This window comes from Vidua chalybeata, chromosome 5 (assembly GCF_026979565.1).
Source record: "Vidua chalybeata isolate OUT-0048 chromosome 5, bVidCha1 merged haplotype, whole genome shotgun sequence".
NCBI lineage: Eukaryota > Metazoa > Chordata > Aves > Passeriformes > Viduidae > Vidua > Vidua chalybeata.
Genome location: NC_071534.1, coordinates 29370632 through 29395195, shown reverse-complemented (window position 1 = coordinate 29395195; position 24564 = coordinate 29370632). Strand labels below are relative to the sequence as shown.

The window sequence follows — 24564 nt, the reverse complement described above, 5'->3', positions numbered from 1 at the left end:
TGACACAAAAAAAAAAAAAAGGAGGAAAAAAAAATCAAAAAAACCAACCAAACAAACCCAAACACAGCCACACCATGAACCAAACCTTAAAAAGATTTGACAGAGCATGAGGAGATTGTGCTGCTTAAGGAATTAAGATCTCCACACCCCACTGTGCTGGTGGTAGAAATTCTGTTCTTCAGACATTTATTCACCAGGAATAATGGGAGAGCCACTAGTGGCCAAAGCAGGAGTTCAGCAGGACTAAAAAAGCATTATACAACCTGGAACAACTTTGCAAGTGATGGAGAGAGGCTTTGGAAATCCAGATGTTCATCAAAACAGCCCAGGAGTGCCACATTCCCAGGCACTGGATGCACTGATGCTCATGGTACCTTCTCTGCAGAAGGCAAGAGCAGAGTGAAACACTACTTTTTTGTTTCAGAAGATGAATGAAAGTTTAATTAGCCCAGATCTTCAGAGGATGGAGCTAAATTTTTTAAAGCCATGTCCAACAGTGATGAGGATTAGGAGCAACAAGCGTTATCTATATTTGATGTGTAGCAGAGGAACAAAATTATCAAACTCCACCAACATTAATGCAACCAGACACTCTTGGTGTTCATTTTTCTCAGTTACATTTTAGAAAGGACTTTTGTTTTATCTGATGAAAATAGAAATCTTATTTATCTACTATTTATTCCAGTCATTTTTGTCCTTCTTGCCCTTGAGATTCATTTGATGTAGAAAAGCACATACTTTGCATAGGACCTAATATCCCACATGAGAACAATTACTAGATTTTACTAAAAGAGACCTGGCATCACCATGAAATTATTTCTTTGCTACACGAAGTGTTTTTAAGATGGATATAAGACAGGACAAAAACATTGGTTCAGTCACGTCCAAAAGAACTCATTATAATAAAAAAAGAGTGCATACAGGTAAGAGATTTCACCAAGCTATCATATTCACAATAAAAAAATCCACCATATAACACAAACCCCATATTCTTTATGTTTCATTCTTGGAAACACAATTTAAAAAAAAATTTAATCAGTTTTTAGAGTGAAGCCAACAAAGCTGCAATGTTAACATCCCAATATGCTGTTATGCAATTCTTAATAAATAAGTTTTGGAAACACATTAAAATCAGAATCAGCATTTTCTTGACAGTTTGCCATTAACAGACAAATAATTATTTAATTTCTGCCAGTGTAGCAAGCTGGTAGCAATCCAACTTAAAAGTTATTCCATTTCAAGCTTGTTTCCTACCCAACATTAGGTGAAATTGGTTTACATTCCTTGACTAATGCAGTACAGGCAAGACTCCTGTCATTTGACTGTAGGAGGGCCTCATACATTGGCTATTATTACATAGCTGAAACAAAAATATAATTTAAATGTAATAATATTTAACATTGCAGCACCTTGTGTCCTAGAAAAGCCCTTGCCCACAGCAGCAGCTTTGCCATAGATGAAGTCTGAGGTGTAGATGGGAGCCCCACAGGGAAACTTGAAGGGTAAAACACATCCAGACCATGACTTCCTCACACAAACAATTGCTCTCCTTGCACCATTTCAAACTGGAAGTTCATTCATCAAAACAAACCTGTGCATTTTGAAAATAAACCTCTCCTGTGCATTTTTTGTATCCAAAAAGAAGCAAAAATTAGACTAAATGGAGAGTTCATTTGCGTAAGTATAAAGCAGAACAGGTGGTGCTCTGAAGTCACAGCAATAATGCACAGCTACAGAACGCCTCACCCAAAACCAACCTGAAAACCTGAAAAGCATGAGTGGAGTGCCTGTGGTACACTACATCAAGTAATTACAGTGGTTTGGGTTGGAAGGGACCCCAAAAATCATCTTTTTCCAACCCATTCCACTATCCCAGGTTGCTCCAAGCCCTGTACAACCTGGCCTTGGACACTTCCAGGGATGGGACAGCCACAGCTTCTATGGGCACCCTCAAGACCTCCCCACCCTCACAGGGAACAATTTCTTCCTAAAATCTGTTCACCATCATTCAGACTATTTTAGAAGTTATTGCTGTAGGAAGGGGAAGATCAAATCTTTCATCTCTATTTGCAGCAGGAAGAAACCACGTGCAATCCAGTTCAGTGTTACAACAGGTGCATATCCAAGGACAGAACCAGCACAGCTGCACAATGTGAAAACAGATACCAGGCACCCCAAAAGGCAAGTTACAATGCAGTTACAGAAGGGAAAATCCCGTTTTTACACACCATATGAAGGAAAACAACAGACTAAGCAATGACTTGACACCACTGTTAAGCTCTAAGAAGGTTTCACATTAAAATCAAAGTAGGACACAATATCCCAAATAGCTGTTTAGACTCCGAAAGGAATTACCATTTGGAGCATAGAGGCTGAATTACCATTTGGAGCATAGTTCAGCCAGCCACATTAATTAAATACATACTGCCTAAAATAAATCTTGAACTATGCACAGTGGTGCATAAAGTGGCTGTCATAAAGGGGTGCTGGGGAAAACCATCAGTTTAAGACATATGCCCATAAACCAACCATAATTACTATTCTAAGGACTTCAGAATTGACTTCTTATGCATATTAGTTGAAAGGCCAAAAGCTATTTTTATGGCATGATTTATGGTCTACATAAACCCTAGAAATACAAGATTTAGAGCTAAGTCACAAGGAAAAACCAGTTTTTTAACTCAAGGTGTTGTTGTCATCTGCAAGGGGAGCTCTTCATCTCCTCCAAGTCAAGAGTTAGAAGTCACCATCTTCTTCTGGAAGCAAATCTAACTGCAGATCTGCCCCCACCAACATCCCCCTGGGTTTGAGACCCATGAGAGATGTGGTTTTGTCTGCTTTTGCTCACAACATGGTACATGAAACCCTTACACAAAGTAAAATCAGTTAAACTCAAGTACAAGCCCATACCTGTTTTATAGAGAGAATGGCCAAATGTCTGTGTCCCAGAGCATCCTGACTGCTTCCCTTTTCACTCAGCTGTGTCACAACACAAGACTATGACATGCTGTCTTTTTTCCATCCTTAAAGCCATGATTCTGGGAAAAACATGTATATTCTAAGTACTAATGAGGTTATTTTTTAATGCCATTAAAAGCCACTTGACCAGGACTGAGTGTGTGCTAGATAATGGATCAGAACACTCCTTACAGTAATTCAATTACAACATAACTCCTTGAGCTTTCTAAAAATAAGGAGTATAATGGAAGGAGAGTGACTACTGGTGAGCAAACTGCATCCAAGAATGACGTGAATGAGAATCTCAGCTCTAAGATTCTGGGTAGGACAAGGAGCTCCTTGCAGCCATCAACAACAGACTACTACCATCAGAAAACAGACTGTGTTATTTATTTGTTTATATGTGATTATTTTTATGTCTATTATCCACACATATTACATGAAGGTGGACAAGAGTTCAGCCTTTCTGTATTTCTGAAGTTGTTTACCTGCATCTTGGCTTTCTACATACACTGAACAGAGCCTAGGTAACAAAATCCCTGGGAAACAATCTGTTATACTCTCACTGCATTAAACAGCATGGACCCATGAGAACAACTTAAGTCCCACTTGTGAAAAGGATGAAATCTCACAGGGTTTTGAGCTAGTCAATAATGACATACTTCCTTCACACAAGGCTTTCATGCACTAATATTCTTTTCCATTATTACTGATTCTTTAATTTTTTTTTAATCTGTGACCTATGTAAGTGGTGAGAAGTCAATTATAGAAGAACTGAGCACCAGGCATGAAACAAGCAGCTGAATAATTGCCCAGCTGGGCACACATATATCCTATGTTGATCCTTTTAATAACACCCATGACACAGGCAGAGAAACTGTACTGAAGCTTCATTCAGGTTTTCATATTTCTCCATTTAAATTAATGTACAAGATCAGAAACACCAGCACAACAATTTGTGCTTGTTAAATAAAGCACCTCCTCAAGTAACATTTCAAAGAAGATTAGAAGCTCTATTGGATTACTCCATGTTCCTGCATTTAGTTGCAGGTAGTTTGGGAATGTTCTCCCTAAGTAAAGGTTTATTACCTTGCACATGTACTTTTTTAGAACTTTTCTTTACTTTTTAGACTTACTGATTGCTGGAACAGAGAACAGAAGCCATTACCAAATTATCATTATGGCAACACCTTTCAAGCATAAGGCAAATTTTCTAATACAAACAGATAAGATATCTTGGTTTTACAGGTAGCATTAGAATTATTTATGTTAATGTCTGTCTATTTCTCTCATAACCCTGTATCTGTGCTGTAAGAAAAAAAATCCAAGTCTCTTTCTCCCAGCTCCTGGTTTATACTGGCAAATTCCAGCCATCACAGCAGGGAAGAGTTGCCCACATTTTAGAAAAAAACTGGAACCTTCTACCTGAAGACAGACAAAGCTATCAGAGCAGTGATGCTATGTGTTCCTCCCCTTAAACAATCTTGCCATACTACACCTAAAAAAGCACCTGGAATTAAGGAAATCCAGGCAGGAAGATGGATCTCCAGCAGACTCCAGCTTATGACAGAAGAGTATGTGCAAATGAAATGATCCTCTCTTTTCACTCTTGATACTACCCATCTTTCTGACCTCATGATCTTTAGAGGAAAAATACACTAATGATCAAACTAATACTTTTGCCAGATAATAGAAACCTTAAAATGCACAAAATTACATCTAAATTCTTAATTGTAAACAATTTTTTTCATTAAGTGTTTGGAAGACATCTTTTCCAAGATCTCAGGCACTGCTTCAGAACCACCTTACTCATTTTTCAAAATCAAAATTGCACCTTGCTGTAACTTATTTACAAAGCTGAAAGTTTAGGGCTTTTTTTTTTTAATTTTTGTTTTAAAAGTAGCCCTATTTACCTACCAAAAATATTATCTTCTTTCAAACTGCCTTATTACTGCATAAATGAATTGAGAGGAGCTCTCTCCTTCAATGTTTTTGTTCAAACACATCCAGGACAACCAGTTGTGCTCACAGAATACAGCACCTATGGGGAAGGTCACCTGCCCTGACTAACAGCAGAATATTTAAGGACTTAAGAGAAGAGAATTTGAAGTTTAATGCACCCGTTGAAAGCTGGCATCAGTGTTTCTGGTGAAGCTACATGCAGGATTGACACCCAAACATACAGAGTTAACAGCCCACAAAGGCACTACTACACTACTTTTACACTACTATTCTACACCAAGAAAAAAGCAAAATAATTTCAGGTTACAAGTCTCTAACATAACACTGCTTCAATATATTGTTACTGTGGCACATTCTTGCACATTAAAGTTACAAAACACAGAATGCCAATCCGTAAAGAATCCCTGCTTTCAAAACAGCGGTTGCAGTGATTATAATGCTCCCAAAGCAGCTCTAAGTGAAAGTGGAACACTGATTAAAATATGTCTGAATTATTAGTAAGAGTTTCACTTCACCAGCCAAGCTTCAAGAGATGAAAAGTTACCTTCCCACACTTACTGACTGACCAAAGGCTTGCAGGTCTCTGCTCTCAGCTCCACATCATAGTGGTACATTCTTTACAGTCTCCAATCTTGCCAATGCCATTCCACTCAGAGGCAGGAAGAGCCATCAGCTCCTTCAGGGCTTCTCCCAGAAAGTTCAGCCTTCTGCTACCTCCCTCCCAGGCCTGGCACAGCTGGCCTGGCAGCTTTGTTTTGCTGGCAAGGGCAGCACCGGAACTCGGAAAGTCTTCATTATGATGTCTTCAGGGGTAAAGTTGTTGCTGCAGTTGGTATGTGCACAGCAAGGGAAGACACCTGCACTACTGCTAACTAGTCAACTAATTAAATAAATTGGGCTTGCTTCAGCACCTGCAAAACCACATCAGCAATGAAGAAACCATTCCTACAAGAAACTATGATCTTAGATATTATGCATATGGCAATTCCACTATTAGATAACATGGCACAAGCTCTGAACATTCAGATTTCTTATCTGTAAGCAGCTGAAGTTAAGCATCTCTCAGAAAATAATTGCATGAAGTAATTATAGTTATAATTTCTCAGTCTCCACAAAAAAACGTGCTGCTAATATCCTGACATGACTCTCAGTTCTGGAAGGTTTAGTGTAAGTGAACAATTTTAGTCTCCCCAAAGCCAGCCAGAAGTTGAAGTTGACAAGTGAGAATACTAAACTTCCAGTTTCCATGGAAATGGAATTTGGATCAGTACAAACAGGGATTTCAGAATTTAAAACCCAACTCTCTCCATCTTCCACACTCTACTTCAGCATTCATTTTCCTGGGTAATAAGGGGTCAAGAGAGGCACAAATGCCACACACATTTGTGATCCAGTAACTCACCCTGCCTTGTGGCTCCCCATTTTCATTTAGAGGTTGCCAGCCCCTTCTAAACCAGGCACCAGAGCCATCAATTCAGCAGCAGCCAGCCAGACACATTTACAAACATGACAGTATCCCAAAACTGTCCATGTGGGAGGACAGCTGGGTTCCCAGTTATGTGATGCTAATACACACAAAATAGCTGCTTTACAGTCCCGTGCTGAACCACCCAGAACAGGGAAGTTGTTCCATACAGCATAATCAGTAAGGAAATTCTCATTTTTATTGTTGATATGACCCAACGGAACCCCACAGAACTGTGGGATTTTCCAGCTGTAAACCTTCAGACAAGAACAAAAAAAAAAAATTATATTTCATCACCACTAATGCAACACTCCTGCAGCAGTGGCTGCCTAGTGCTACAAGGGAGAATTCCAACTACATGGGTGCTCACTGGCAGCTAAAACAATTTGCCAATGGTTTTTATGGCTCCTGTTCCTTCTGTTTGGCAAGAGCAGAGGAAGAGTAATTTTCTGGAAGTATTTACATTGATTTTGCAGCTGATGACACTCCATCTGCTCTCAGACACTTCAGTGCCTCCGCCAACTTCTTCCCTAATGCGGTGCTTTCTCCAAGCTTTGCCAAGGCTTCTCTGCTGCCTGCACTTCTACCATGTTTGAAGAGGACATTTCAAGTTGAGATGTGAACACCTATCCCATGCCCAAACCCACAGATCAGCAAACAGCTTTCAAATTAACTCCCCCTCTTAAGGCCATCACCTCCAGAAGGCTGAGGATGTGGCTGATGGCATCAACAGAGTTGGCAAAATCCCTGAAATAAAAGGGTCCAGGCCAATGAGAAGCAGCAAATTTTAAAAGTACCTAAACTAACTCATTATTTAAAGAAAAGCCTAAAAGTCCTATGGAAATCAAGATTTTCCCTAGCATTTAAATATGCAAGCAAGTCAAGCAATATCCTCTCTATGCAAATACTGGCCTACCCCCAAAAAAAGACAAATTTTCAGATGCTTATGCAGCAAGTGCAATTCTACCCACAAAACTTGTGGTGTAAATCAAAGACAAGGAAGGATTCAGTTTGTACCCATTTGCCTGACACCCTTCCTAGAGTTAAACATCAAAAGAAGAAGCAAAAGCAAATAAAGATTGGGAAGCCTGGTTTTGGTTTGTTTGGGTTTTTTTTTTGTTTTGTTTTGTTTTTTTTTTTTTTTTTTTACTTTAGGGCATTTATCAAGGCAGAAGCACACACAAGTAACTTGGCTGCTGTCTCCAACTTTTATACAAAGATCACACTACCTTGATGCCATGTCTTCTCATTCCAGATAAAGTAGTCCTAAAAATGTAAGAGCTCATCTTACAGCATCATATAAGTGAAAAATAACCCCCCAAAAGTCACATCCAGCATTATTTTTAAGATGAATCCACCACAGGACAATGGATTGCAAGGTCAGAGATTCCTGAAAAGTAACTATGACTTTCAGCAGCTCACATAAGAATTTTAAGTATTTAAACCCCCCAAAACTGAGATAGAGCATCAGCGACCATCAGCCTTCTCATGTTTCATTTGAAAATAGGAAAGTATGTTAGTGTGAAATGGGATTCTTAGGAAATAATCCCAACAGGGAAAATGCAGGAAATAAATGCTTTAATCCCTTTTGTATCAGTACATATTTATTAGGCCCTGTCCAGAGATAACCAGGATCTGTGGTGTGCAGGTTGGATTCGACATCTAAAGGCTTCTTTTAGCACACACAACTGTCTCAAATTATCTATCCTATTTGCTGACAACCAGAAAAAGGATTACTGTGTTTACAGGCAAATTCTTTCTTCTAACAATTTGCCCTTTTCTTCTCATTTCACTGACCACCTAAATAGAAGAAAAAAGCAAATCACAGCACATGAAAAACAGGCAGCCTCATCTCACTGCTGCAATTTGTCTTTGTTACTTCAAAAACCCAGGACCACGGCGATAAGCCCAGAAAAAACAATGGATTTGAAACAAGCCTTTTTCTCTTCCAGAATGCCTACAATATGTAAACAACTTTCTGCTTCAAGTTACAGGCTCAGAGAGAAGCTGAAAAAATTTGGAAATTACCAACCTCTTTGCATTTCGGCATTTGACTCAGGTTTGCCTTTATAGCAAATAAAAGACCAATTCAGCAGCTACATCAAATACAGCAGCTTGTTTTGGCAACCTCATTTTTAGGAGATCAGATTTAGCTACTCAGCTTTAATACTCTTGGTTTTGAATTAACCATCTGTTCTGTAACATTGAGACAGACTTGGTGAAGTGCAGTGTCAGTCTAAGGGGTCTTGAGGCTAAAACACACAAATACATACACATATATGTGTATATTTTTATATATATGCATGTCCACAGCAGGTAAAAAGAGTCCATCAAAATAATAACCAACTTTCCCCAAAAGGAAGCGGTAGTGATGATTTTTCTGTCTATTCTAGGGGCTTCATTTTACCCAATTACCAAGAGGAATTTGGGCCAACTCAGCACACATTTTTAATCAATTAACACAAAAAGGGAACAACTCTGCAAGGCTTTAGAACAAAAATACCTGCATTTACAACAGTTGTAGGTCAAAGATCTTAATCTGGGTTCTTTTGAGAAGGCTGTCAAAAATAAACATGTTTTTCCACTGTAAATTGTCACTGCAGAGGAAACGCAAAATTCTCACATGAAAATACACAGTTAGAAAAAGCTCCACAGGCAACAATAGGTATTTTTAAAGTATTGCTGGAAAAATATGGAAGCTTCTTTTTCCCCTTTCAAAAAGGGGATGCAAGTAGACAGTTGCTCTGCTATTTAAAGTCCCATCAAAAGAAGACAGGATTTCTAAGTGTTGCTTGACCGGTGAACTTTTAACAAACACCTTAATCAATTGATCCCTTCAAGAGAATCACATCATCAAAACGCCATTTATTTCAGCAGGCTACCAACACAAATGGCTGAAAGTTGGCTAAAGCATGCTAAAGAAACACAGAACAAGCTCAGAGTTCCCGGATCTTCAAACATAATCTATAAATAAAAAAAGCTCCCAGCAACACCAGTGCACTCCCACGCAATATCATCAATACTGTGGTTTGCAGCTGATCCACTGCAGGAGGCTCTCCAAGATCCAGAAGGTCCTACTCCCACATGTGGTCAGTAATGAGGGCTTACAGGTCCCAGACTGCCACTTCAGTGACCTCCTGGACCTGCTTACAGGAGCTGCTACAATTGCTTTAACAACAGCTCTGGCCATGAGCCTGTACCTCGGTGTAAGGCTGGCAGCACCCAAACGCTCCAGGGTTTATTTCAACTCTAAAGTATTGCAGCTCCACATCCCAAAAGACACAGCCTCCATGGCAATTAACCCTCCTATTCCCATCTATCTTCTCAAAAAAAAAAAAAAAATTAAATCCAATCCAAATTATGTGTTACTCTTGCAGACAACCCCCTATGCTCACTGCACAGCAGCTTCCCATGGCACAGATGATTGTGACTGCAGAGGTGTTTAGCAGTGGCTCAGTTCCAGCTCTGCCCACCCCAGCTGGCACAGGGCCACTGGCTGCAGAATCAGTACAATATTAGCATATTCAGAGCCCTGTGCTCAAATTCCAACAGATCATCACTTTTTGTAAATAAAATAAGGAGCTAAACCATAAGCTTCCAACACAAGCCAGCAAGAAGTTAAATCAACTCTTACATTTTACCAAAACTAAGAAGGGATACCAAAATAATTCTCAAGAAGCCACCTGAGATATCACAGCAACTCCAAATTTCTATCTAACCTTGATTTAGAAAATTGAAGTTACCATTAAGGTAGATAACTATTGGTGCACAGCAGATGATGCCAGAATACGCCACTGTCCTGACATTTCCCTTTTAAACTCCCCCAATTCATGGTGTAAGTTCTATTAAATGAACTTTGAATTTGCTGCTTTTCAAATTAAGAAACTCATGATTTAGCAATTGAGGTGCCTTTACATAAATAACTAAACACATGCTGTGATATTCAGGTATTTGCCAAAATTTCTAAGAACTTATGCTGTAGCTGCTGACTGATTTTGCACAGGTGACCACTCAGTGAGTTTCCTTTGTGTCCTTACTCCTGCAAAGTTTGATTTATCTCTATTCCATCTATCATTGCCTTTCTCAAGATTACTTCACCTAGAAGTAAAAAATAGTGAAGAATTAATTAATTTGTCCCTTTTTCATAGTATGTTCAAGCATTGCTTTACCAGAAAAGAAAAAAAATCAGTTTACTGAAAGGAGGAAAATCAGATTTCCATGAAAAAGGTACATCAAGCCACCTACTCAAAAACTATATAAAAATTATACGAGAGTACTTGAATCAAAGGGAAACCCTTTCACTCAGCAATTAAAGAGACAGCAGAATGGTTTGATCAAGGATTTAATTTCAAGAAAAAATTCTAGTGATGTAGTACCTAGTGAAGCATAGGATATTAATCACTTATTCCCCTTCAACTTCATTAAAAATCTCTTCTTCTGCTCCCACTTCAAAGCTTTCAGCTGAAAGCCTGATTTGTCCTGTTGGGCCCAGAGTGGGATAACTCTCTAAATCTCAGCTATCACCAGGGAGTGACAGGCTCCTGTGTGACACAAGTCCATTCTATAAAGGAATGCTCACTCTACTATCCCTTGCACAAAGCAAGCTGGTGTGTGAACAAGCAGCCCTGAAATCCTGGATTCATTACCAGGCATGTATTTTTTCCATATCACCTTACTCAAATATGTATTCCTGCAGAAAAATCTGTATTTTTAACTCCTTGTTAAAGGTCTTATCACATAAATGCATATATTGCATTCTGTTAGATAAAAGAATTTTTCCTTCCCTTCTTTATCACCTCTAATATTTGCTATGTTTATAGGTTTTTTCCCAACTCAATAATTCATGGGTAATTTCAATATATTATACATTTGTGACAAGTTTCCTTAGAACACAGTTTGTCTGCTGCATTCAAGTACAAAATCATTAGATTCCATATAAAAACACAGCTCCAGGAAAGCTGAAAACTTACCCTACAGTTTAGAGGAAGGTCATAATAACTTGCCCTACTCCACCTCTTTAAACAAAGATTCTGCAGCAGCCAGAAAACAAGATGCAAAGAAAATCCTACATGTTCTGCATTTATCCAATTGCAGTGCTGTAAAGATATGCAAAAAAAAAAAAAATTAAATTACTTACAAGCAAGGATTTATTTATTTACCCCTCTGGCTTAACTACTGGCAGTATCAGCAAGGCAATCCCATTACAGCTGATGGTGGCTGTGTGGTACAAACACCTCTTAAAGAAAAAGAAAATAGACCAAAAGCCAGAACCCTTCAGGCTGGAAGGAGCTGCTGGAGCCCAGCCTCCTGCTCAAAGCAAGGCCAGTGCTCTATTCAGACCAGGTTGCCTTCACCAACTGGATCTCAAAACCGACTCAAGGGATGAAGATGCTTCCCTAGAAAATTAAAGCCTTCTTACATATGGTCATTAATAATGACATAGATCAAGAGACCTCCCACTAGCCCTAAGCCAGTGACAAATCTTAAATCGCTTTCTTTAAACACTTCTACAGCTAATGAAGGTCAGAGCCACTGAACTCCAGTCTCCCAGTGCATTCCAAGAGTTTTTAATAAAGTGCAAAAAGTATCCTCTATTATTGATGCTGAATACATTTTTAAGCAAGTTGTGCTCACAAATTACTACATCAATGCAGGCAGAGTTGGAGTGTCAGCTCTGAGGGCAACCAGTGTTGACTCCAAGAAAGCAGCTGGTTTTCTCCCAGCCTGGGACAAGGTGGAATAAATCAACTTGAATTTCATAGAAATAACATATGTAGGTAATTTTGCATACTAGTTTTTAGTATCAGCCATCACAACTGCTTTGCTGTCCCCTCGATCCAAGACACAGCACAAATAAATCAGTTCCCAGAGACAAACCCAAATAAGCAAACACAAAAGCAAACTTACCTAAGTGATTTGTGTCACAAGATTTTTTTGGGGATGATGGCTCAAATTGACTTGCACTCAGTCACTCTTTACCTCACTCTCTACACACATTTCCAATGCTTCAAATAAGCTTCAGTATTTATTGAGTGTAAGAGCATCTTACATGAAGACCAACAGGTTATTTTCTACATATGGTATATTTTTAATAGCATAAGCTGTCAAAGCAACACATATTTACAGGCCTACATATATCCATACTTTAAGCTTTTTTTCCTCTCCCTTTTCAAATAAAACCCATGTCTGGTAAATGTTAATAGAAAAAAAAAAAAGAAATTTCCCTAAGAAGAGGCAAATGCAGACACAAATCGCCAATTCCCACATAGTCAAGCTCTGCCTCAGGTTCACACATTGTTAAATCAGTGACAATGAGCAAATAGGTACTAGGAGAGCAAACAATATTGTTACAAATTTCAGGACGTGCTTGGCCTTTGCTTTAATGAAATTTAACTACGTGAACAAAGCACAGAAAGAACATCTCTACACACATCCACAGGGTTCAGTGTGAACGGAAGAACAGAAATTTGCACCTCAAGAGTGCTAAGAATACAAGGTAACCAGTCAGGCATCCTGATGATGGGCTCAGCACAGCAAAATAGAACCTAGAATTCTTTTTAATAGAACTGATGGTAAAGAATTTCTCAAAGGATACCCTCGCCGATTTGCTACTGTATGAATTAAAAAAGAAAAGAAAAAAAAACAGTAAAAGCTTCTAAACTAATCCTGATTCTTTACTTTGTGATCTCTTTTGAAGGTCTGTATTAATTCTCAACATGAGGAATAAATCCACTGCAGGAAATCATATGACAAAAACGCATGTTTTGGAAAAGGACTATGAAAATGAACCAAGTCAAACTACTCAAGATTTGCCTTGGCTTTAATGTCTTACTTGAATGTCAGGTGTAGTAGAAAGGACCCAGGTTGGAGCATTACAGTTATTCCCCTTTTCATAGCTCAACAAGCACAGGACTGACTTTATTAAAACATTGCAGGAGTCAGGAAGACAGGGAGAAGAACACAACACAGAGCAAAATGAAAACAGTGGCTGTACAGCAAGATTATTTTGAACTTTCATCAGAGGAACACAAACCATCCCAGAAAGCTCTTTGTGCTCAAACAGCACTGGAGTACTGCCATTAGGGTTACTATCCTGCAGGAAAACTGAAGTAGAAGTTGCAAGAAAAGATGTAAGAACAGCCAGTGGTTTATTTGCCACACAGTATCTGGGTACCAACTGCTGGATTACACTTGACACCCTTTCCAGCTCCTGGAATTGACAAGGTACAGTAACAAATCATGGCTGCCTCCAATAATCTTGCAACAAATCTGACTCTTCCAGTCAGCTCTTATCATAAAAACCTTTTTTTATCATGAACCTTTCCTTGATACTTTTCCCTTAAAAGGTTCAGTATGTCATAAGAACACCCTGGTTTATATTTCCCTGAGCTTCTTGCCAGAAGAGAAGCTGTACTTCAGCTATGTGCTTGCTGTTATCCCACTCAAGGTGCCAGGTAAATCAGCTTAACATCATTCCCAGGCATTTCCCCTCAGTTATGTGACAGCCACAGCTTCAGTGACTCACAGAGTGGCTCACAGGTGGCACTGTTTGGCCATCATCACTCTACATCTGTGCCTTTGCCACTCCAGCCTGGCTGGGGAGCCTTTAAGGGTGCAACAGAGGCTGTCATGTTGCTACAGAAGTTCATCAAGAACTTGTTCCAGAGCTGGACTTCATTACAGGGACATTATCCTGGGCATGCCAACAGTCTCACCCACTGGGGATGGGACATGCACTTACCAACTGCTGATTTAAGGTCTAATTATTCATCTAGTAGCTATAGCTTTTATTTTTACAGGAAAAAAGCCACTGATAAGTAGTGGTCAAATGTCTAAAGGAAGTTCACCCTGTAATCTTGTACTAAGGCTTGAACTCTGAATGAAGCAGCTCAGATGGCTCCCCCTGACAATATTAAAATCAGACCAGATATTCCCATCTGCCTTGTACTTGAAATCCCAGCAATTAAGAGGCTCAACATTACAGCTACAGATTGTGACATCACCACAATGAGTTTAAATATTATTTTTGTCATTAGATCCTTGAACACTTCCAGGGATAGGGCATCCAGAGCTTCTCTGGGCAACCTCTTCCAGTGCCTCGCCACCCTCACAGCAAAGAATTTCCTCCTAATATCCAATCTAAACTTCCTTTTTATAAACTTGAAGCCATACTCTCTTCCTCCCTCTTGTTTAATTTTCTATTCCATTACAGAACTGTCTTCACCCTACCACATGCTTTATGTCCATGTCAGCAAGAAAAAGAAGGGTATTCTTAAAAATGGTATATACATTGAATGCTATTCTCATTCATACTGGTCAAACTGAGGATAATGGAGGTCTTTTGAAATAAAATATAGTTTGTCCAGAGATCATTGTGGACTATTAAAGTAAACCATGCTCAAAAAGCATATAGATTTCCAATTATTTAGGCTTTTGCATATACACCTACAATGACAAGCATGAAGGGCACTGCAAAATAGGAAAGAAATACCCTTGCAGTATATATTTAAATAAATCCAGCCATACTCTGTTCTGCTATCCACATTAAAGCAAACATATTTTTACAAAAGTTGAAATAGTATTTGGGTTTTTTAGAACAAAATAATATTTTTTAGAGATGACAGAGCATTTGTCAAGCACTTAGGAAGCCACAAGACTAAGACAGGAAAGTGTATTTGCCATTTCTTTCTATTTATGTCACATTTTTATCTTACAGTGTGTAAATACAAATGCAGAAAATGTTAATGACTTTAAAAAGTCAGAACTTACTGCACTAGTTTATACTCAGGGAGGGGAAACATAGGGCACTTACAGCTGGTAATATTGGTATATAGTAATATGAAAATACAGCCAACTGCATTTCCTTACCCTGTGCTGAGGATGGATATATTTTTATCATGACAAGTAGTGTACATAAAAAGTATTTACCTGCTACAGGCACTTTAGTATTCGAGTACACTAAAAAAAACAAAACACTAAGGAATGTGACTATATTTGACTCTTCTGCACATCTGTAATGGTTAATATTTCTAAGCAGCTCCTGGAAAAATAATCAAAGATGAAGAATGAAGGGAAAAGCAGCTGATAAATGAAACTAAGCATCTTGTCAAGAAAGATAAAAATGTGGTTAGAGGTCAGTGAAAGACAAGGGGAGGGAGAGAGTGGAAGAATTCTAGAATATTTCTGGTTGGGCTTCCCTAGAAGGCTGAGAGCTGCCAGCAACAAAAACGCTGTCTCTCAAGGAGCAGGGGAAATGAGCACTGACAGGATGTCAGGATCTCAACAGGACAGGTGCTTCGTGCAAGTTAAACCCAGCTCCTGGACAAGGGAACAGCAAATCAAGTGTTCCCCCAGTCTGCTCCAAATAGCTCAGCAGCAGAGGAATTGGAGGAATGCTCTGTGGTTGGGAGACATGAAGGGAAAGTGCCAGTGTCTTTCCCTGCCATCCAAAACCAAAAGCTGGGCTGCAACTGAGAGGGGCACCTGGAAAGCCACAAAGTCACAATGAAGTGTTCAGGAAGCCTGGTGGCAGGGCAGAAAGGGGTGGCAGTGCCATCAGGCACACACAGGGAGCACAGGAACAAGTCGCCAATGGAAAGTGCTAAAAGAATGGCAGCAGGAGAAGAGCAAGGGTTGGGAAAGAACCCTGTGTTTCAAAAGGCACACTGCAAATCCAGCACAGAATCACAGAATGCTCTGGGCTGGAAGGGACCTAAAGACCATCTCATTCCAACCCCCTGCTATGGGCAGTGACACCTGCCACCAGCCCAGGCTGCTGATCAAGGCTGATGAGGAGCTTTATAATGAGTTACAAACAGAAGACCAGCAACTCCTAACAGACCCAAACTCCATTCTGTCTTGCCAAGAGTTTAAGTAAAACCAAACCCACCATCAGAGAACATTTTAAATTGCAATTTCTGGGTGCAGTCAGGAGCCCAGCTCTCTCATCCCCTACCTAAGAAAGGTAAGCCTCTTCCCCCTAATTTCTGCCACAGAAAAATGACCAACCCATGGCACACAGAGCTTGCCAACAGTAAACTCACACCCAGCTCTCCTCATACAGCACACAACACCTCCTAAAGGTATGTGCCTCTTATCTTCCAGCCTTGCTCACACAGACTGCAAGTTCCTTTGATTCACTAAAACCACAAGGGAGGCAAGCAGCAGGCCTAAAGTAGAATATTATCTTAATTCTTGCGTTATGAGATCCAACCGGGCTTTCTTACAGCTGATCACCCTCACACATGTCCATCCTCACTACATCAAAAACCATCTAAAGACAGTTCTCTGTGGTCTCACACAGGACAGCTTAACCCCAAGCAGTACTGCTGTGGTCTGTATCAAGCTGGTTGCTTTCTGGTCTGTTCCTGGGAAATAAGGGAACAGCAGGGTACCCGATTTGTTATGACAACTTTGTGAATTTCATTTTGTTTTGCTCCACTCTTCCATTCTTGGAAGAAAAAAAGCCCAAAGACTTTTAATTTATGGTATATTTCAGTTTCAAACAAAGACTAAGTTCACAGGACATGAGGGAAGCAGGTAAACTCCTAAGCAAATACATGAACTGCAGTTAAAGAACATGGGTAGTAAAAAAAATTCAATTTCTATTCAGAGTATTTCATAAACTCTTATTAATTTAGTCATTCTCTGTCAGAACTTGTTCACTAGAATGAGTTCTGACAAAAGACTCTGCTACACTCTACCAACTCTTAAAAAAAAAAAAAAAAAAAAAACTATGTTCCCTTGTATGCTAAATAGCCTTTGTTATCTCTCTGGAGTATCGTGTTACCAATTCAAATCCCATTAGCTGCGTGAAAACACTGCATTGTATTCAGTGTGACTGTTCTTTGTTAGTCCTGTTCTCCTCTGTGCCACTTCCACTGCTCAAAATACAGTATCTCCAACTTATTCGAAGTTTCTGTCCTTGCCCCAGTGAAAACAGTGCAAATGCTTGGATTGACTTGAAGGCAGGGATGAAGCCCAGGGCAGACTTTCTTAAAAAAAAACAAAACAAAACAAAACAAAAAAACCCCCCAAAACAAACAGCACAAAAAAAAAAAAAAAAAACACAAACAAAACAAAACAAAAACCACCACAATCACTTCCTGGTGAGCAAGGACAAGGGCTTTCAACCACTGCCATATGTTTCTCTCCAGATGGGAATTATTATTCCAGGTACAACTGCTAGTTAATATTGCCAGATACACAGCTGCAATGTCACACTTAAGCATTTGCTCTCTTGATTCCAAATATCAGCTTCTAAATATTATCAGCTGTGGCATCTTCCTACTTTCTTCTCCAGGAAGACTGACATGTGCAGCCACTGATAAATTCCTTTTAACTTTCCCTCATATGTCACATAGAAGAGGGAGAAGAAAGATAAGGACAGACACAGATTTTACAAGTGTTTCAATGCCTAAAATTGGTGCAGTTTAATATGGAACTGGGGGATTTGCATCAATGAGTGCTGTCTTCTGTTTGCAAGGAAAACTGATTTCTTTATAAATTTCACTTAATGCCACACTAGTCAGAATGAACGTTAGTATCAATCTACTGGATAATTGCTATTAATTCATTAATTGTCAAGATACATACAGCTTTTATATGGCTTCAAGCTTAGTATTTAAGAAACACAGACTGACAAGCAAATACCTACCTTTTAGAAAGCAACAAATTATGCTCTGCTCTCAATAATCCCATTTTACTCAGAAGGAGGTAATCACCATCAGCACAGGCATGGCAGGAGGGAGTGGAAGGGAGAGGAGAAAAAGCAGATCAGATCTGTAGAAGATCTCCGAACAGCCCTGTGACAAGAACAGCAGACCCTTCAACCCCTAAAGCCACACTGTCTCCCCACTTTAGCACAGACACAAAACATCTGGCTGCCCAGTGGAATTACAGCCTCTCTTTATCCATGCTCACAAAACCGCTGACTGAGAGTAAAACCTAAAATTTCCAAAGGTTCTTCTGGAAACTCCAAACTCCTTTCAAACAACAGCTTGGAAATACTGACAAACACTTTAGGAGTCCAAAAATATTTTAGCAAAATACTTACAGTTCACTTGAAGCAAAAGGAAGTTCCTTCTAAGCTCTGAAGATTCCTGGGGAGAACACAATACAAAGAAAGCACCAAGAGCCTGGCCACTTTAAATCTGGACAATGCAGAGGCACAGCAAGGCACAGGCTGGAAACATGTCAGGTACTGCTGCAGTAAGGTTACACCAAGTACAGCTTTCAAATCAAGTAAATAAACTCAAACTACAACATCAAGCCTGGAGCAAGGGCAGAAGCTGGAAGTCAGTTGCATTACACATTTCTAGAAGTTTCCCTCCCCTTTCTGCTCAAAGGGGTAGTAAGGCATTAAAATCTGACATCTCAAAATACCATGAAACCATCACAACTGCCAACATGGGGAAAAAGAACTCTCCTTTCAAAGGCATAGATGTCACATCACACTACCAAGGAGGGAGCACTATCACAGCAGAGGACAACATTCAATCTCACCTTTAAAGCTGTGCTGCTTGTTTGCAGGTGAAAAACAAATCCTGGAGTGCCTCACAACTTTTCCAAGCTCAAATATCCTCTTAGTGCATTTGCATGAGCATTTTCCATTGACAAAGAAGGTTAAACCCTCTTAGCTGAAACACACATTGCTCTATCTACAGTGCTCATTCCAATCCTCAAAATTAATGTCAGACCCACACAGAAAAACTTCAGGGATCTTCATAGGTTATCTACAGATTACTTGTAGCCTCTCTGCTAATATTTTCTCTGAGTTCCACTATCTGGGACCACAGAGAACACACAGGCCATGATATGAAGATTCAGTTGGCAATGACAGGTGTAGATGTGTCTTGCACAGCAGACTCCAATACTGGAATTTCAGTAAAAACATAACTTATAATACTTGGAATTGGCAGCATCCTCCTGTATTATAATGCAGTACACTGGAGTATTTTTAGTTACCATGGATGAAGTTGTGAAGTGTTTCCCCAAACTCAGTTTGAAAGAGCACAACAGAATTGGCTGCAATGTAACTTTATTGCTCATGTTTTGGAGCTGAAATTAATCCAGTAACGTATATCACTACCTTTGGAGACACAAGTGATCAACAGATCACTCTCTGTGAACTATCCCATACATATGGGGGGAAAAAAAAATCTTTTTATAAATATTTACTCATTTAAATTACAGCTCTATCTTGCTACCCACACAGAGAAGACAACAGAGATGACCGTCTGTCCTCATTACCATTCCTCCCTTCTTGTGCTAAAGATAGAACAGAGAGTAAAAATAAATAAATCCTCAACAGCATTAGGAATTAGACAATGTCATGTTGAAAGACACCCTAGATGAGAAGCCTTATCTCTCCTGGCTGGCTGGGAGGGCAGGGGGGCTCTGAACCACAGAAGGGAGGTAGCACTCCGCTAGGTGGTCTCTTGCAGCAGGCTCTACTCCCAGCTGTAATTGCTCCTCAGTCCTAACTGGATGCCTGACCACTCTGGAACAGTTCAGCAGAGTATTTAAACAGATGGATGGTACAGGCCACTGGAACAAACCCCATTTTTCCCTGGCTGCAGCTCTCTTTCGGTGCATTCCTTTGAAGTCTGTGGCACTGAGGAATCAACAACAGCTGAGAAACATGTGTTATCATACAACACCGAGCGCAGCCACAGCACTGCACAGCAAGATGCTTTTGTGCAATAATCCTGCACTACAGCAAGCATTACAGGTCTTTTGGTGTGGGTGAGCCCCTTTTCAAAGCACAACAAGAAAGTAAACAGATTCCTCCCTCCTTAAGGAGTGACTCAAAAGCAGAAAGGTGAATTACGTGGATTTCTCAAGCACCTGCCAGCTGAAAGTTCACAGTGCCTGTCTCCTACAGTCCTCTCAGATACATTAACACTTTCCATATTTATGTCATCACAAAGATGACCAGATGCTTGCAGAGATCTGAGTGAAGTGACAACCCAGAGGGGTCTGCAGTTCCCCTGGCAGATGTGACAAACCCCTGTATCTACAGCTCGAACCCACCTTTCTTTCCCAAGCAAGATAAGTTGTGTGATCTCAGCTTTGCAGGTGACAAACTGGAGAGAGATGGAGCAGGATGGCACTGCTCAGCACACACAGACCACTCAACCCCCTCCCCACACTTTATCAGCACAGAGAGAGATACATACAGCCTTCAGAAGAGTCAAGGGAGAAAACACCACAACCATCCCCTTATCAGCGAGGAAAACCACTTCTGTCAAAGGTGTGAGATCACCACAGGCTTTGAAAGGGAATGGGAAGGGTAGGAAGAATTAGTTATTTATGAAACTGAATTTGAAACTAGATTAGCTGTCCAGATTCTGAAGCACAGAGCTACGTGCATATGCAGGAGGACAGCAAGTTACAAACACACAACACATATATACACACAAACGCACCTACACTTGCCCAACAACTTTCTACAGAACTGAGTATCATTTTCACTGGAGAAAAGCAACAGGCTAGAGCCTCACATTCACAAAGTATCCCAGTCTGAGGAAGGCAGACACTGAGATTATAACAAATCTCATCACACTGTGAAATCCCAACCCCACCATGAAAAAAATTACAGGAAAACCCACGCTTTCAAAAAAGCCCCAGAAAACCATAAAACATTTACATTTAATGTCAAGATAGAAGTCTTAAAGGCTTAAAAACCCAAGCAAAAAAACTAAAATTAGAAAGCAAACACACTGGTGGACTAAGCTAAGTTCATAATTACAGACCTCACAAAATAAAATTACCAGGAACAGCAAGCCCCATGCTGAGGGGGGTCCTCAGCCCAGACCCCACACTGCAGTTTTCCACCCTGTAATTCAATTTAACAGTTTCTTTCTAGAAAGGTCAGTGCTGTCCTTCATAGTCAGCTTGAAGCAGACTTAAGGGACCATAGAAAAAAAATGCACTGATACTGTCAAAGATATTCAGGGGATAAAAATAACCCCAGTCTCAAAACCTTTGCAGTAATATAAAAATCCAGTGTTGTTCAAAACAAACAGTGATGCTCAAGATCCCTACAACTTTCCAAGAATGAGTATCAGCATGAGCCAAACTCCCACCTGATCAGCAATCAGAACAACTGAACGTTTACGTGCAAGTCTTCTTACAAATCATATGAAAATAGCATTTAGGAGAATCGGGGCAATCTCACTATCCCGGGAGGGGCACACAGAAGGCAGCTTAACCAGGTCACGCTGCGAAGGCAGAAGCAGGAACAGAACCCACCATCCTCCATGCTCCACTCCACGCTTTCGGCAACTCAATCCCCTTCGTTCCTTTTCAGAGCTTGCCTCAAACATATTTTAAGAAGTTAGAGTAATCATCTTAATTTGGCTCTTCAGAATTGTTGCTGGCATTTCCAGTAATGGTTCGAGGTAGTTTTGAAAGACTTAAACTTATTGCTAAATATGACTTGGTATTTTTTTCCTCCTATTTCCCACTATGGCAAACTTTTTCATCTCCAGGAAAGATTAAAAACAAGATCAATTCAAACAATGAATCAAATTCTGCTGGGCTCACAAAGGTGGAAAGGATGGAGAGATTACTTAACTGTAAGAAGCGAATCACCTTTATCTTTCAGTTGTACTAAAGGGCACACAACTAAGTACAATGAATCCCAAGCAGTCAGTTCCCTCAGCAATTCATTCAGTATCAAAAAAATGTTTTGCGCTAAGAATCAGAGAAGTACTTCCAATTTCATGTCTAGGTTATTTTCCAATGAGATATAATCAAACAAAAAGTTAATCCGAAATTAAATTTTCTCTCTTCTTTAAAAAAAGCAGGAAAAAAAAAAAAAGTAAGGTTGATTTTATTTGCAGTTCAGCCACGTGGTGTTTTGGACTTTTGGAAGGTATCTATCAGAATAGGCAATGTAACAGAGAGAAGAACCACCGCCAATCAAAAGAGTTGACAGTTCATTCACAAGCTACATATTCTCTACTGAAAAAGATAGAGCCCTTTACTCTCACAGCACTTAACACAATCGCACCGCGCCCATACACAATTAGCAGGGAGCCTGAAAGCCCTTAAACAGGTGCCTTGTAGAAATCATTAGGCAATTGATTTGCTCGCTCTCCACAGCCCGGCAAACACTCAATTTCAACGTGTGCTACTGACCAGAGCTGAGGCAGAAACTCACAGGTCCGAACCAGACTTCCCAAACCCCCGGCAGCACTTTTTGCGACGGATGCGAGCATTTTCCAGCAAATTTATTAAATGTGTCAACCTCCGACACACCTGCAGTTTGGGGACGGGAGGCGTGACAGGTGTAATTCCGAAGGGGTCACCGGAATCCGTAACCTTCCCCCGCCTCCTGATTTTTCACACGGACGAAACACACAAGCAACACTGAAACGCAGTTTACGACTGCGTTTATTAAATTCACTACTCTGCTGGACAGAAATCAGGCTGGCACACACCGGACTAGCACAACCCCAAACCGGACCCTGAAGCAGACCTCCCTTAACACCACTTCAGAAAGTGAACACATTCTGCTGCAGAAAGTAAGCAGCAGAATCCATTCCTCACCCTTTAAAGTTCATGCCTCTGTATTGTCCTACCGCACTGTATTTGCTTAAGCTTTTCTCATCAATAGTACCCCACGAAAAAAAAAAGACCACACAAAAAAAAAAAAAAAAAAAAACACCAAACCACCAAACAACAAACCAAAAAGTCTCATGCATTCCCTGCTAGCAAAACACATTTTCTTTTAATCTTTCTTCTTACTGAGGAAGAAAAAGAGAGAGGGAGAGGTTGAGGCAGGAATAAAAGAGATTAATCGTGAAACAAGACGGCACTGCCCGAAGTAGGGGGAGAAGAAAAAAATACCAAAACAAACAGTCCACGTAGCAAAAGGAGGGGGGGGATGAAAAGGAGAAAAATAGGTTTAATTTTCTTTCCGGTGACAGGAAGAGAAGGGGAAAGAAAACTACTACAAAGATTTCCCTGTGAAAGAAAAGTAGGTTTTTGAATTCCCTTCCTCAAGGACACCGAAAAATATTCCTTACTTTTCCACGCGATGCCCAACGGATGCCAGGAGAGAGGAAAAGCCGGAGGAAGCCGGGGAAGTAGCGAAGGAAGAAGCGAAAGGACAGAAGCGAGTGCCAGAGGGCTGGGAAGAGGCGAGAGGGGGGAACGGCAGAGCCAAAAACGCCAAAAAAAACCAAAAAAAAAAAACCAAAAAAAAAAAAAAAAAAAAAACAAAACAAAAACAAAAAACCAGAAACAACAGGAAAAGACACCAAAAAAAAAACCCATGAAAATCCGAGGGGAGACGGGAAACGGGAGAGAGGGACGGGAAAGTTGGCGAGCGAGGAAGAGGCAGGGAAGGGTCACAAACCCACCAGCGGGGACGAGCCGGGAGCTGCCGGAGAGGGGACGCGGAGCCGGGAGAGCGAGCGAGCGAGCGAGGGACGGAGGGAGCGAGCGGGCCACGGGAGCAGGACTTACCGCCCGTCCCCTCGCTCGCCGTGCCGGCAGCGGCTCCTGGCGCCCGTCCCGCGGCGGCTCCGGGGCAGCGCCAGCGGCCGCCGGCCCCGCCTCGCTGCCCGCGGGGGGCGGCGCGGCCGGAGCAGCGCCCGGGGCTCGGCTCGGCTCGGCGCGGCCCTGCCCCGCTGCTGCCCCGCTCCTCCCCGCCGCGGGGGTAGGCGGGCGGGAGTGCGGGGAGGGACGGGGGACGGGGGGGGGGCCCTCTGCCTCCTTCCTGCCGCTGCCTCGCTCCCCTTCACCGGGGGAGACATGTAACGGAACTGGGGCGCCAGCACGGCATTGTGGGAGCTCTTAAAGCCGCAGCCGCCCCCGCCGCCCCGGCTCCGGCCCCGGCGGCGGCGCTGCAGCTTCGCCTGAGTGGAGCCCCCCGGAGCTGTGCCCGACACCGGGAGCCACCGCCTCCGCAGCTCAGGCGCTGCAGCCTCGCCTGAGTGGAGCCCCCGAGCCGTGCCCGGCAGCGGGGGCTCGGCGCCGCCCGCCCTCCTCCACACCCCTCCCAAAGCACTGGGCGAGCCCCGGCCGCGCCGGAGACCTCGGGTTACTCTGTTGTTCTCCACGAGATTTTATTATTTTCCCCCCTATTTTTTCTGGAAGAAACAAGAATGCCTTTGGTGCTTGTTTGAACCGGGATGCGGGAAGCCGGCAGGCAGTGTTCTGTGTTG

The 24564-nt window shown here is 41.3% G+C and overlaps 1 protein-coding gene across 6 annotated transcripts in view; it reads right to left on the bottom strand.

Annotated features, from left to right (window-relative positions):
- The window catches only part of RASSF8 (Ras association domain family member 8), a 95800-nt gene extending 71857 nt beyond the window's left edge, over positions 1-23943 (bottom strand). For 2 of the 6 annotated variants that reach the window (XM_053942395.1, XM_053942389.1), the window contains exon 1: positions 5487-5639. The gene's annotated coding sequence lies outside the window, so the exon portion shown is untranslated. Of the gene's footprint in view, positions 1-5478; positions 5640-11355; positions 11482-23757; positions 23783-23863 lie in introns of those variants that run through there. The other 4 variants (XM_053942390.1, XM_053942391.1, XM_053942394.1 and 1 more) reach the window with 4 other exon arrangements.
- Positions 23944-24564: the final 621 nt, after the last annotated feature.